This window comes from Lonchura striata, chromosome 12 (assembly GCF_050655825.1).
Source record: "Lonchura striata isolate lonStrDom1 chromosome 12, ASM5065582v1, whole genome shotgun sequence".
Classification (NCBI taxonomy): Eukaryota; Metazoa; Chordata; class Aves; order Passeriformes; family Estrildidae; genus Lonchura; species Lonchura striata.
This window is the reverse complement of record NC_140714.1, coordinates 21,466,878-21,481,050: the sequence shown is the minus strand read 5'-3', so window position 1 is coordinate 21,481,050 and position 14,173 is coordinate 21,466,878. Positions and strand designations below refer to the sequence as shown.

The following is a 14,173-nucleotide window of genomic DNA, read 5'->3' as shown; positions in this document are numbered from 1 at the left end:
TCCTTTCTGCGCTGCTGTGAGATCCATAGAAGTCAGCACAGCCGTCCTGCCAGGACAGACAGTGCAAACACCTCCTCTCAGGGTTACCCGGTGTGCTGGAGAATGGGAGCAGGATACACACGCCAGGAATCGGAGGTGATTTTACAGACATATCAAGTACACCTGAGTAAGTCTGAGAAAGAACACAAATGGAAATCGTCAAACAATAAATGGTTGTTCCCTAAGAAGCTGAGCCTTTTGTGGAAGAATTTCAAGAGATTATAGAGGCAATCAAAATACATGCAATAAATAACAAAACACCAGGTGCTGATCATGTTTCAACTAGAATATGAAACTAAAGGGGAGAGAATTACTGAAAGATTTTACAAACTCACTTGGATGGTCTGAAGATCTGAAAACACTGCCAAGGAACCAGACAGACATGTACTCTGATCAAATCTTTTAAATCTATCAATTTCTGAGGGCCTGACTATATCCCCTGGGGCTGGGGGAGCTGTCCCGGGGCAGGGAGGGCCAGGGCTGGCAGGGGCTGCTCAGGGATGGGTTTGGCCCCTGTCCCTCCAAGCAGCGACGGCCCAAGCAGCTGCGCTGGCCCCGGGCTCTCCTGCCGGCCTGCTGGGCTTTGTTGGGGGGCACAGCCTGTGCCAAGGGGCGGCAAGGTGCCTGCAGGCCCCAGCTCTGGGCAAACAGAGAACGTCCTGGGCGTATGCGCCGTGCTGCCAGCTCAGCAGTGCAGCACAGCGCGGGCTCACGCTCCCCATTGCTCCCACAGAAATGTTTGGCAAGTCCAGAACAAATGCCCAGAATGCAACGAGCACCCCAAGAGTTTTCTGCCCCCAGGATGTGTGCAAGTCCTGCATGATAGGCAAGGTGGTGACACTGATCACTGTGCCACTTTCTATGGTCCTGTGCTGTGTTGGGTTCCGATGGTGGAAGGAAAAGAAACAGTAAGTTGTTGCAGATTTCTACCCTCCAGCATCTTCAAAGGCTGCTGATAGTCATGGAAGATTCCCAGTGAGGCTGCAGTGGAGTTGTGGGCAGTCCATGGCTGTCCAAAGAACTCTGCTGAGGGTTCTGCTGCTGCCCAGTGCTTTCCTTGGCCTCTCCATTGCTGGGCCTTGTCCTGGGGGGCCGCTGGGGCTGCAGCCAGTGCTGGCTCCCCCTGAGGCTGCCTGGCCAGGAGCAGCCCCAGGGGCACAGGGCAGAGGCACAGCAAGGTGGGCAGGAGAAAGAGCGGGGACGAGATTGCCCCTGAAAGGCAGAGGCGCTCGGGGGCCCGCTCCTGGCCAGGGAGCTGCCCAGAGCCGTCCCCTGCTCGCCGGGGCCTCGAGGGGCAGCTGTGCAGCTGGGCCAAGGTGTGCCAGCCGCTCCAGCCGTGCTGGGGAGCCTTGCCAGCTCTGGGCCCTGCTGTGCAGGAGGGTCCCTGTGTGCCACTGGCAGCTGGGGCCTCAGCCACTGCTCTCTTCACAGCAGCGCTGCTGCAGCTCCAGCATCCTGGCCGAGAATGAGTGACTCCCCCTCGCCCCCAGGGAGCCCAGAGATCATTGAGTTGGCAGCAGTCAGACATGGCCTGAGCAGCAGCAGTTGCCCAAGAAAGCAGAGCCCCAGCACTCCGTGCCTGCCCCACGGTCCCCCAGTCCGGCTGTGATGCGGAAGCTTCCCGAGATCCCCCCACCTCCTCCCCCCACCGAGCCCACCACCCTGGTCCAGCTAGGACCGGAATTGGGCCAGCCACGGCAGGGCACGGGCTACCAACAGCTTGGGGCACCTGCTCTCCTTTACAAATAGCACACCTTAGCTATGGTCAACAGCCGGAGTCACTTTTTCTACTCTTCTACCTTCAGCAGGAAGGGCTGAAGTTTCTTCCCTGTCCTGTCTCATCCTTTACCACTTCAGTTTTCATACAGTTGGCTGCTGGCTGCATCTCTTAAAGACTTTATTAGCAATGCATGTTTTAACCCTCTTATCAGGCAAAAATAAATAAAAAAAAATTCTTCAGTTTAGACTTTGTTTTTAGTGTGGTTGGGCCACTCACATTTTGAGCAATTAATTTTCCATAGTACATCTTTCCTTTTCCCTATTATTCATAAAAAGTTCATCTGGACATAAAAATCACCAGAATTACTGAGATTTCCCTCAAAGCCATTCCAGAGGGGAATCTAGCACAAAATATTCTCCCTGTGTACTGCACAACAAGAAATATTCAGAGGAAAATACAGTGGCAGCTGAGGCTTGTGGAACTCCCAGAATACCGAGCCTGCAGAGGAGGCAAACAGCCCTAGCCTCTCTTGAGGGGACTTCTCCTCACAGACTCCTCTGAGAATGTCTCATTCCAGGAGGGTGAAATGAATGGGCAAGGAGACCAGCTCCTTTTGAATGCCTTTATTCGAGTGGCCAGCTCTGGGCGGGGGCCCGAGGGGGCGCGCACACCGCCGCTGCTCCCTGTGGCGACGCAGAGGAGGAGGTAGTCAGTTTTGCTGTGCAGCAGAACTGGGGCCTCTGTCCTCGCGGGCGTGCCTAGGAAGACGCTTCTTGGCTCGTTGGCTAGGGTTTTTACTCGGGGTTGGCTCTACTTAAGGTATGGTGACGCTCCAGGTACGATTTGTAGTGCTGGTAGGATAGAAGAACTCCTTCCCGATTGTCAAAGTCAGTTCGTTGTTCAAGTCTTAAGTTGGCTCGTCGTCTTTAGGGGTTTTTCGGAATTTTTGATCACTGTCCTCAATTTGCATATCCCTGGAAGTGCTCTGGTCGCCATCCTGTGGAGCAGCGGAGGCAGTACCCGATAATCGCAACAGGGATGCAGGGATACAGTGAAAGGGGCACAACATGGAGAGATATAAGGGAGACATCAATGGGGGTTTAACAAGTAATAACAGTCTTAATTAACACATTTAACCTCACATTCTTTAACTTCCTTCGGCTAATGAACTTATTCATAACAAGAGGAAAGCTTTCAAACCTTCACCTTACCTTCCTCCTGTTATAAATGAGAATTTATTCAGCCAGATTAAAAATAAAAATCATTTTATTTGCGGTCAAATTCTATCTAGTCAGCCACACGGAAAGGACAGAGCCGAGCCCGGGATCGACCCTGGGTGTGCAACAAGGAGTCAGCCTCAGCAGAGGTTTCCTCCTATGCCCACACACCTCTATCCTGGCACAAACGGTTTTTATAGGGAAAATTCCACCTGAGGCCAAGATTTCAGCAGTTAGTCTTTTCTTCTATTCAGAGTCTATAGGTTAATAAGATTTTCTTTTTTTAATGTCCGGAGTAGTTGAATTCTTGATGAGAGTTTACGGGAAGGCTGCATTCACATGGATCTGTCTGAGGATTTCCACGATATCTATCTCGGACAATCAGCACCCATGATCAACACCTGGAACTCAGACATGGCCCATCTCCTGGCTGAGCTACATCCTTTTACTTGTAAATCAGTTTCCAATATACATCTAGTGTCGCCTGTAAGGGGTGGGGGGGAACTAATACGACGGGCATGATTTAACAAGTATCCAATATTACATATTTCATACAAGGAATGGCGCGAATTATATTTATTACACATAACACTCCTGTGCTAAAATGTAAGGCTCTTCCTGTGAAAAAACTGAGCTACAAACAATTCTTCATTCCTCAACAAAGCTACTCAGGTTCTCGATTTATCTTAAAAGAGACAAACCAAATGGGGTCAGAAACTTCCCATCAAAGCCTGTTTACAGAGAAACCCCACCATATGAAAGAAAATATTTCTTAGCATCAGTTCCCTCAAAAGAAACCCAGCCCTTAATTGAGCAGTGCTTTAAATGAACTTGAATTCACTTTGCTCACGTATCAGCTGGTTTGGTGTGCTCTTATTTTGTCCTACAGAGAACATTCAAACTATTTGCTCTTGACAGTACTCCTTGGATGGTCCCCAAACCTGGCTCCTCATGATGTCTTGCTGGGCTGTTAATGCAGCCTGTTACCCTGTTCATGGTAGCGGGGCACAGCTGGTGCCACAGTCCCCTCTGGTGGCACAATCCCCTCTGGTGCCACAGTCGTCTCTGTTGCCCGTCCTGGCTTGTGGAATGTCCCTGCTGGTGGAGGATCCCTGCTTGTGCTGCTGCCTATGTTCCACAAGGCCAGTCCTACTCCCCAGACAAAGAGAGACTAAAGTCACTGCTTTGGGCAGCTCCTTTGAGCGAGTTTAACGCTTACTCTTCTCTATCCCAGACCTCTGTAAAGCCACACAGCAGCACCATAAAGTCACCTCATTGACAGAGCTGAGGAGGTCTGAGCGCACAGAAGGTCGGCTTTCAAGCACATTGGGTTTTTAATTTAGTGGAAGCACTGACTCGTTCACGAGCTTTACTTGTCCAAGTGGATTGTGCGATGCTGCTGTCTTGCTTGCGTTAAAGAGAAAGCAGAAGGGAGGAAGGAGTTAAGAAATGAGAGAGGCACTTGGGTCGCGGGCCTGGCAGACAAACGGAGCGGGGCGGCACCGGGCCGCTTTGCCGGAATCCCTTTCCGTGCCGGACAAAGGCGGACGCGGCTCCGCTGCGGGGCGAGCCGGGCGCTCGCTCGGCGAGCGGCGCTGGAGCGGCGGCGGCCCCGCCCCGCCCGTCCCGCCCCGCCGCGGGCCGGGGCCGAGCGCTCGGCCGGGCGGGCGCTCGGGATGCTCGGGCAGCGCCGCGGGCCGGGCGGGGCGATGGAGCCGCCGGAGGGCTGGGACCCCTACGGGCGGCCGGCCCGGCGCACGCAGTGGCTGGGCAGCGCCCTGCCTACCACTACGGGCTGGAGCGCGGCGTGGAGAACGAGATCGCCGTGCTGGCCACCGGCCTGGACCAGCACCCGCAGGAGATCTCCCACCGCCTGGACCGCGCCGGGGCGGGCCGCATCCCCGGCGAGGACTGCCGCACGCTGTGCCGGGTGCTGGGGCTGGAGGAGGCGGCGGAGCCCGAGGAGTGCGCGGGGCTGTGGGACGGGCTCTCGGCCGAGCTCACCTTCCGCCAGTTCCACGCGCGGCTCTGCGGCCACTTCAGCACCCGCGCGGGGCCGCGGCTGCCGCCGGGCCGGGAGAGCGAGCACATCGAGACCCCGATCCGCCTGCGCAGCCCCCGCCGAGCGGCGGCCGCCGGGGCCCCGCTGCCCAGAGCGCTGCGAGGAGATGGTGGCGCTGGAGCGGCCGAGGAGCGCATCGCCAGGCTGCGGGAGGAGAGCGGCACCTGCGGGAGCTGCGGGAGGACCTGCGCGCCGCCCTGCAGAGCAGCGGGGCGCGGTGCCTGGCGCTGCAGGTGAGTCCGGGCCGGCTTCTGCACCGGCCTCCCGGGGGCGGCTCGGCCGGGCCCGAGTGCTTCGGGAGAGATGCTGCTCTCGGAAAGTCGGTGCTTATAGCCCCTCCACTGCCGCACCGAGACCGCGGTTGCCTGTTCTGCCTCGGCATTAACTTTGCTTTGCAAAGTTGAGTTACAGGGAGGCTTTAAGGAGCAAGGTATGGCACCGGTGTGCCATTAGCTATAGTTGTGGTGAGCACTCTGTTTAAAAGTGTAGGGGAGCTCAGCTAAACAAACCCACGTGTACAATGCTGCTGCTTCTTCTACTGCATGTGCCGTCAGGATGTGCTGATAGCATATGCTGGATGTGCACCACCGCAGGGTTTTTCCTAAAGTAAGAACTTTCGGATTCTTACGTGCACAAGCAGATGCAGTGTCTGAGTCAGAAGTGCCTACAAGAAATATCAGAAGGATGTTTTCTTCAGAGTGTGGTCACAAGAGTTCAGAGTTGGAGCCAGTTCTGCAGGCAGGCTGATGAATATTCTGGGGCACCATTAATTCCGGGGCTGGCTTCTGCTGGTTCTGCTGTCCTGGCTCGAGTGACACACTTAACAGCAGTTCCATTACTCTGGCATGAAACAGCGTGGAACAGGCAGAGCAGGGAAGGGCAGCGTGGACCGATTGTTCTGGCAGCTCTGACCAGCTCTGATTTGATACTCACACAGCACTCACAAAATCCTGCTCCACCTGTGACACTTCCACTTGCAGTAGATGACAGTTCTCTTCACAATGTCCAGCAAGGCAGGTCAAAGACACTTCCACTATTTGTTTTTAAAAAAGGGAAAGGAAATCAGCAGCAGCCATGAAGTCACCAGTCTGAGGTTCCAGGAAGAATGAAAACAACAGAGGAGAGCTCCAGAACACCCCCAGCTGCTCCCTGCTCTCTTCTTCTGAACACAACTTCATTGGAAATCTTTTTCAGCAGACTTCTTGACTCCTGAGTACAGACCATAGTGATGACATTAAAGCTATACAGAAACTTGTGCAATAACATGATAGTGAGTAGTTTGAAAATTGAATGTATAGCTAGGTATTAAAAACTACTTTCCAGAGATTGTTTCCTTGTTTTTGTATTTGGCAAATGTCAAGTAGCTTTAGTTGCTGATCAACTCTATGTGATTTTAAAAAAAAAAAAAAAAAAAAAAAAAAAAAAAAAAGCCAACAAAGCCCAATCCAGCTACTTTCAGTCTTAATTAAAACCTATCATTTTCTCCCTGCTTTGTGCTCCTGGTCATTGCAGGTGGGGCTGCGGAAGAGCCATGCCAGCCATACAGAAGAAGGATCCTGCTTCATAGGGGGTAAGAGACCATTAACACAGAAGCACTCCCAGACCAAGTGCCTCCAAAGTGTCCTGGAGGAGATGGAGCTCATCCGGAGCTCCAGGGATGGGCAGATTGAAGAAGCCATCAGGTCCAATCAGGAGCTGGAGAAGGAGCTGAAGAGCTCTCAGGAAGCTCTGGTCAGCCTGGAAGACTGCAACCTTAACCTGAAGAGGGAGCAGGCAGAGATGAGGAGGAAGGTGGAAGAGGCCAGACACGCTGTCCTGAACAGTCTTGGCAAAGTGAAGGAGCTGGAAGTGAGAGCTAACGAGGTGCCACATCTGCAAATATACATCCAGCAGCTGGAATCACAACTGCAGCACTACAGGTAGGTTGGAGTCTGACAAAGTGCCTATAAAATCACTGTGCTGGGACACAAGTGAGTTTGAGAATCACTGGTTGGGGCTTATTAGATGTCTCCAAATCACCTTGTAAAATCTAGCCTGGGGGAAATTAGAAGCTGCTCATCCATTTTCTTGGTAGGAGTCTTCAGGAGACCTGGGAGTCTTCCAGGCCAAAGTCAGGGTACTGATCTACAGAGAGCTGAAATTACTCCTCAAGACACACAGCACAAGAACTCAACATGGTAATGCTTCAAGAAAGCCCCAAAGCAAATTGCTGACAGTTCTTCAGAAACCATTTCCAACACACTTCCTTTTTTCACTGCATTTCCTGGTCCTTAGGTCCCATCCCAAGCCAGCTGTAATCAGATGGCTGACCCTCCATTTCATAGAAAGCTCTTCCACTTGTCCTCGGAATTGGGGAAAAGCACACAAGGACAACTTCTGGCCAGTGTTTTGAAACTTGCTGTGACTTCATTGCTTCTTTGCTGACAGAATAGGCAATAGAGGAGCTGAAAGGTTCCTAAACCCATAAAATTAACAGAGTGGGAATCTCAAAGGAAAAACACTAGAGCCAACTAAACCCCACTTTTGTAATAGCATCAACAAATCCTTCCAGAAGTCAGAAAGTTGGTCATTAATTTAATAGTCACGTGCTTTTGTTGCTTTTTATCTCCGACAAAACTCGGACTCACTGATGGTTATTAAGTGTTAAGACATTTCTGCCCAAGTTTCAGACTGACCTATGGAATAAAATCTAGTTTATCTTCTCACTAACCCAAAGCAAAACCATATTTATAGATATATTTTTACTTACAGTACTAAATCTAGTAGTTTAATGAATTGCATCTTCTGAAGTCCTTGCCTTTTCCTAAACACACACTTCCTCTGTTTGCTTATAAGAAGAATTCATAGTGTGTTATTTGTGGCATCATAGCTGCTGTATTGTTTAATGAAGTGAGGAAATTCTAAAAATAACCATTTTATCCAGTGTCTTTCTGTCAGCATTGTGTATGTTAATACTTGCATGGTTGGAGAAGATCAAAGAAAATAGAAGCATTTCTTTAAACATCTGTAGGATTTAAAAGCCATTGCGAGGACACGTGATGTTCAAGATGGCTGTCAAGGACGAATGACACAACTCCTGGTGCTACAAGGGATCACACAGCTTGTCAGGGCTGTCACGTTCTCCTTGGCATGAGCACCAAAGATTTAAGATGAGTTCTTGTCCCGTGGAATTGCTTTTCCAAAGTACAGTGAAGGATAAAAAAGATCACCTTGGATCAGGTTTAAAGGCAATAAACTATGTCCACTGGCCTTGCAGAGCAGGAACTTTGTGGGTTACATCAAAACAAAGAGTGTGAGTTTAGAAATGTAAATGATATGCTCCTTGTACAATAACCTTCATTTATAATACTTAGTTTTAAATATGGCATGCTCGTTTAAAGTGATTGTCAAGCTCAGGAGTGGTGCTGGACTGACCATTTAGGAAGTACACCCCTTTTTTAGCCCTGTAGCACATTGAGCAGAGGCCCAGGCCAGCTTCCAGCCTTTGAGGTTCTCTGTTGGCCACAAAGCAGCTGCACCTCCCCATCCAGTGAAACAGCTCTTGGTGTAAACAATTTAACTTAGAGATGCATGATGATAATTGTGTCTTGCATGCCTGTGCTCATATTCCATAACACATGGAATCCCATCGCTCCACGTGTTCCCAGCGTGGCACAGAGGTGTCCCAAGTGGCAGAAAATGGTGAATGAGCAGTGCAGAGCTGTGTGTTAGGGTGGGGAAAGGGTTCAGCAGCAGCTCTGCCCCACACAGCCCTGGCTGTCCCAGCTTGTCCCACTCCCTCTGCTTGCCCACCCTGCTGCTCAGGCAGCCCAAAGGCCTCCTGCTCAGAGACAATCCCTTTCTCCTGATGTGCAGGAGCTGACATCCATGGCTGTGGGTCGGGTGAGCTGCTGGGAGTGCTTGGTGAGGGGAAGAGATGGGCTGGCTGAGGTGTGGAGAGGGAGGGACAGCTGGGAGCCCACAGGCTCTGCCTGTCCCTTGGCCAGAATGTCACTCATCCTGTTGGTTTAAGTCAGCTTGTGTTTCAGTTGCTCTTATGTGTACTGTTAAAGTCTGGCTGGGTTTCAGTCACCACTCCGGTGAGCAGTTTTCTCCCTTGCCAGGTGCCACACAGAGTTTGTGAGCAGGGTCTGGATTTGGCAAGAGCTAATGCTGCAAGGTAGTGCTGGAGAGGAACGGGGGAGATTTGGGTGTCCTGCAGAAAGCATTGACAATTGCAGGTATCTCTCCTGAGAATTCACCTTTACTGGCTTGGTGAGCCACAGGTTTCCTCCAGCTAAAGTCCAGTTTCTTCCAGAGAGAATCATATTCAAGAATGAGTCCAGTATATGAGCTTTACACACTGCTCCTGTTTATAGTTTCATATTTATAAAGGAAATGCTTTCTTCCTTTAGGCTTAGATGTTCAAAGCTCTTTTAGCATCTAAATCTCTCTTCTAGACCTTCATCTGAGACCTGTTTGCTATCATTTAGATCTGAAATCCCAACCATGACCTGAAGTTATAATCCCTAATGCAGGAAACAACAGTTTGCATTCAGGCAAGAAGGTGTTTAAATACCTGCAAGTGATTAAACATTGTCCTAAATTGGAGTGTGTAATTAAAATCAGCTATTCTTGATTTCATATTCCAGATTCATATTCCTGCAAATCTGTATGACTTAAACATGAACTTTTTCTGAGTGCACAGGTTCCTGTGCCAGGGTTTGAACTGGCCCTGTCACATCATTGGGTTCCTAAACCAGCCTGGTTGATCAAATAGTTCATTGTTCTTTTCTTCAGGTGCCCATCCTGATCTTCCTGCTCTGATCCATGTGTCAGGTTTCTGTCTGGACTGTCTTTCAGCTTTTATTTTTTAACTCCCGGTCAAGTTAGTGAGTCAGCTCAACTTTAAAGGTAAATTTCAGTAAATTCCTTCCTGAAAAGCTTGAGCTCAATTCATTTCAGAGGAAAAAGACGACACAAGAAATTGCATATTTACCATTGGTATTGTATAAAAAGTGTGTAATTGCCAGTGCCTGATGACAGGACAGTTTAGGAAGTCAGGCAAGTCCCATTTTTATGCAATGCCCAGGAATTATTCCCAGAGGGCAAATAATTAACCACTATTCCCTAATCTCCCTTCCCCCCCCCCCCCAAAGTTCTGCTGCAGCACAAGGTGACACCATCCATGTATTCTAAGAGAACCCTATGATTTCTAAGTATTGTTTATAAAAACACCTTACATTGAACTATTACTACAGTGAAAATGTCACATCTACTGCTTTTTTCAACCATTGAGCCATTTGCCGTGTCAGAAAAGGAAATTGGATTGATTTGACAAGAATTGTTCTTGCCAAATATGAGTTCGTTCTGTATTCTATACTACATTGAAGGTGGTTTAGAAATGGATTACTAAATCAAGTGTCCATATTCTTTTTCTCTTTAAAAGCCTTGGAGAGAATAGAATAATTTAACAACCATATTCTTGATCCCAGTGTAAGAAATAAAAAGTGAGGTCATTTAGAATCGAAATAAACTTCATAACAGAGATGTTGACAGAAGGTTTATGTTGCTGCATTAATCAGCAGCACAGTAATTACATAGATCAGTGAAGGAGGTCATAAAATACTGTTGCCTTCATGGAAGACAACAGCGACCTGGTTGCAAGGAACAGCACGGCAGCCCAGTCTCCCCTGGGCCACTCAGGCTAACGACACACGCAGGACACCAATGTGGTGGACGGTCGAAAGCCTTTATTATCTTATCTCATGGGTTTAAATAGTCTTGGGGGACTCTGCTACGTCAGGAGGGGTTGGTAGGGTCTCTAGGGTTAGTCAGGAGTTGAAAACTACTGGATTAGGTGTGGTTACATTCTTTGGGGTAATGGATAACATGTTGCAGGGTGAGAGGGGGATGGGGGTCTTTCTTTCCGTCACATCCCGAAATTCCCGAAATCTTCCGTTCGCCTGTCCCTATCTACTGCATCTCCCCCCTCCTTTTCATAAATAAAATGAGGTAGTCGTAGATATAGGCACTGGAGTGAGGTACAAACTTGTAACTTGGTGAGGAAAAAAAGGGTTTGGTAAACCTGAGTAAATCTCGCAAGGTGAGTTTTGAAGGCTTTTGCAACTGACTGTATTCGCAGTTTTTGGTTTACAGCATTTGTTGCTGGCCCACGAACAGAATGTTCGCCCATTCTAGATGGGCCTGAACAAACGAGACTAGCTTGTTCAGCAGGCATGGTTTTATGGTAACAGTTAAAAGCAGTATTGCCAGTGGACCTACCAGGGCGGAAATTAAAGTGGTGAGGCAAGGTGATTGATTGAACTAGGATTCGAACCAGCTCTGCTGGGTTTCCCTGTCTCTCTTTCTCTGAGCCAGTCTATCTCGGAGTTCTGCCATGGAGTCTTTAACGACTCCCGTATGATCTGCATAAAAGCAGCATTCCTCTTTCAAAGCTGCACACAGTCCTCCTTGTTGCATGAACAAGAGGTCCAGTCCTCGCTTATTCTGTAAAACTACTTCTGAAAGCGAAGAGACTGATTTTTCTAGATAGGAGATGGATTTCTCGATCCTCTGCAGGTCTTCATCGATGGTCATTTGCAGCTGAGAGAGTCCGTGCTGTTGGGTTGCGATGGCTGAGACACCTGTGGCTGTACCAGCTGCTCCCAGGCCGAGCAGCATTGCGATAGTTATACCTGTGATTATTTCTCTTTTGTGGAGTCTGTCAGGTTCTTCAAAAAGGTGGTACACTTCTTCATCTGAGTGGTACAGGACCCTAGGAACAATCAGAACTTGGACACAGAAGTCAATAGAGTCAATAAATTTGGCAAGGAACACACAAGGACTCACTCCGGATCGCTGGCAAACCCACATCCCAGATGCGGATGGGACCACCCACTTATTGGTCTTTCTGTTGGGCTTGACAACTTTAGTGCAGAAGTTGCCTTTCTGCTTTGCTAAAGTTGCATTGCCAAAACATTTGCCTTGTCCTGTGATTTGACTCAGGGTGATTCCTCTGCGGGGAGTGTCCCATCTGCACTGGTGGGGGGCACTGGCTGTGGAGTAACTGAAGGGGGTGTCTAAAGCAATGCCTTCGTAGAAAGGGGGTTTAACATCATAACAAAGTCAACAGGAGTTAGTCAGGTTCGGTTTGGTTTCGTTTGGGGTTAGAAAGGTAGCTTCTAGTATATAACACAGGGGTGTTCCACGGGCTGGTGGAGGGCTCTATGTGACCCTTTTGCAGCTCGAGGTCGACCAGTTCTAGCAAGGCTGCCATCTGAGGCTTTGGCAGGGGCCACTGCTCGACCCATATGGGGTCTGGTGATTTTTAAGTCCGGGACGGCCCTCTCACTCTGTTCACTGGGGGGACTTCTTTGCATTGCCAGTGTCGGGGCCACAGTGCTTGGGGAAAAATCGAGCAGTCTGCTCCTGTGTCTGCCCAAAACTGAAGCCCTATGACATGGGGGTCTTGACTGCCATAAAGGCGGCACGTCCCCCACACCTTCGGGGGCTCCTTCCCTATTTTCATGGCCAGGGCCACCCAGGGGTCCCGTTCTGGGGCGTCCCCTGCTGACCCTGCGGCATGGGCGCTGCTTGCGGTGGTAGTGGGTACGAAGGTACCGCAGGCTGTGTTGCGAAATTCGCTGGTGAGGGTACGAAGCTGGCTGCCTCCTGTGGGGGTATGGGGTATAAGGGCGCCCTGCCCCACTGGGGGTTGGCATAGATGGGCCGCCTTGCATTCGCGGCGGGAGGAGGCTGAGTGCGGCTCGCACGCCCCCTCCCTCTCCCGTTTCCCTGGGGCTGGGACCTGCATTCTTTGGCCAGATGTCCTTTCCTCCCGCAGCCCCAACAGGCTCCTCTCGGGCGTGTTTGGGGTGGAGGCGCCGCGGCGGGCTGCCATGCCGGGTGGGGACAGCTCACCGCGATGTGACCTGCTTCACCACACTTGAAACACGCCATGGCACTGGTCAGGGTGTGTATGGCTGCCTGAATGGGTGTCAGGTGTTCTTCCCTCACTACATGTCTGATCATGTCAGCCAGGCTGGCTCCGGCTGGCAGGGAACGTAAGATATCTTTGGTGACAGAGTTGCACTGCTGGCGCAAGCAGTCAGCTACCACGGGGCCCTTTGCCTCTGCCGGCAGGGTAGAGGAGTCTATCGCTGCCTGCAGGCGATCCACAAACTGCGTGAAGCTTTCGCTCTCTGCTTGCCTCACGGTGGACCACGGCGACGGCTTGGCTACGACCCGGGAGGCAGCACGAATAGCCTCCCTAGCAGCCCGAGTGGTCGCCCTGACCTCCTCAGCCCGCATCTGTGTGGCTTGTTGCTGAGGCGTGATCATATCATCGTGCTTTCCCATAAGCCTGGATAAAGTTGATCCGCGTAGTGGCTGCCTCGCGCCAGATGCTTGGGCTAATAGCTTTGTACAATTATCCTCCCATTCCTGTCTAAACACAATCATTCCCGCACCATCAAGTATCATGCGACCTATTCGCTCAATATCAAAGGGAAGCAGGTCGTCATTACTAAAAAGACTATCGATTAATGTGGAGACCATGGCTGAATTGATTCCTTTTTCTGCAATGGCTTTGACAATTGACTGTACATCTTTTGGGTTTACCGGGGTATATACCCTCTGCTGGCTGCCTTCCGGGCCGGTGATCCTCACCGGGAAGGCTTGTAAGGCAGCCGCTGGGGACCATTCAGCACAGGCTATTTTTATTTCTCCCCAGTCGGTAAACTGGGCTGGTTCGTATTGTGGCTGCTTTTCGGTGCAGCTTAAAGCTTTACTTGATTTTGTTTTAAATTGTGTTGGCTCTGTTCCCTCTATTTCAGACTCCCAACTGGCTTCCGTCAGCTCTTCCGGGCTGCCAGAGCTGCTGCTGGACTCCGAGTCGGAAGTCGAATGCCAGCGCACTTCCGGGGCTCGGTGCCGTTTTGTGCGGCTCCGACCCCGCTCCTCCCCCCGGGGGTGGCGCCGCTGCCACCCCCCGGGCTCGCCCTGCCTCCTGCAGGGGGGGGTTTCTCCCTTACATGGCGGCGTCAGGCGCGGCTGCCGATTGGCCCCGAGCCCTCTGCCGCTCTCCTCCTCTTTCTCCCGCACACGCGCATTAGTCAAACTCCGCACCTCTGGGCTCTTCGTGCCGAGACTGCC

The 14,173-nt window shown here is 50.8% G+C and overlaps 1 pseudogene across 1 annotated transcript; it reads left to right on the top strand.

Moving 5' to 3' along the window:
- The first annotated feature begins 4,685 nt into the window (after nt 1–4,685).
- LOC144247007 (EF-hand and coiled-coil domain-containing protein 1-like) lies at nt 4,686–13,841 on the top strand (annotated as a pseudogene). Its single transcript, XR_014958203.1, has 2 exons — nt 4,686–5,271; nt 6,551–13,841. The product of XR_014958203.1 is annotated as an EF-hand and coiled-coil domain-containing protein 1-like (transcript).
- Nucleotides 13,842–14,173: the final 332 nt, after the last annotated feature.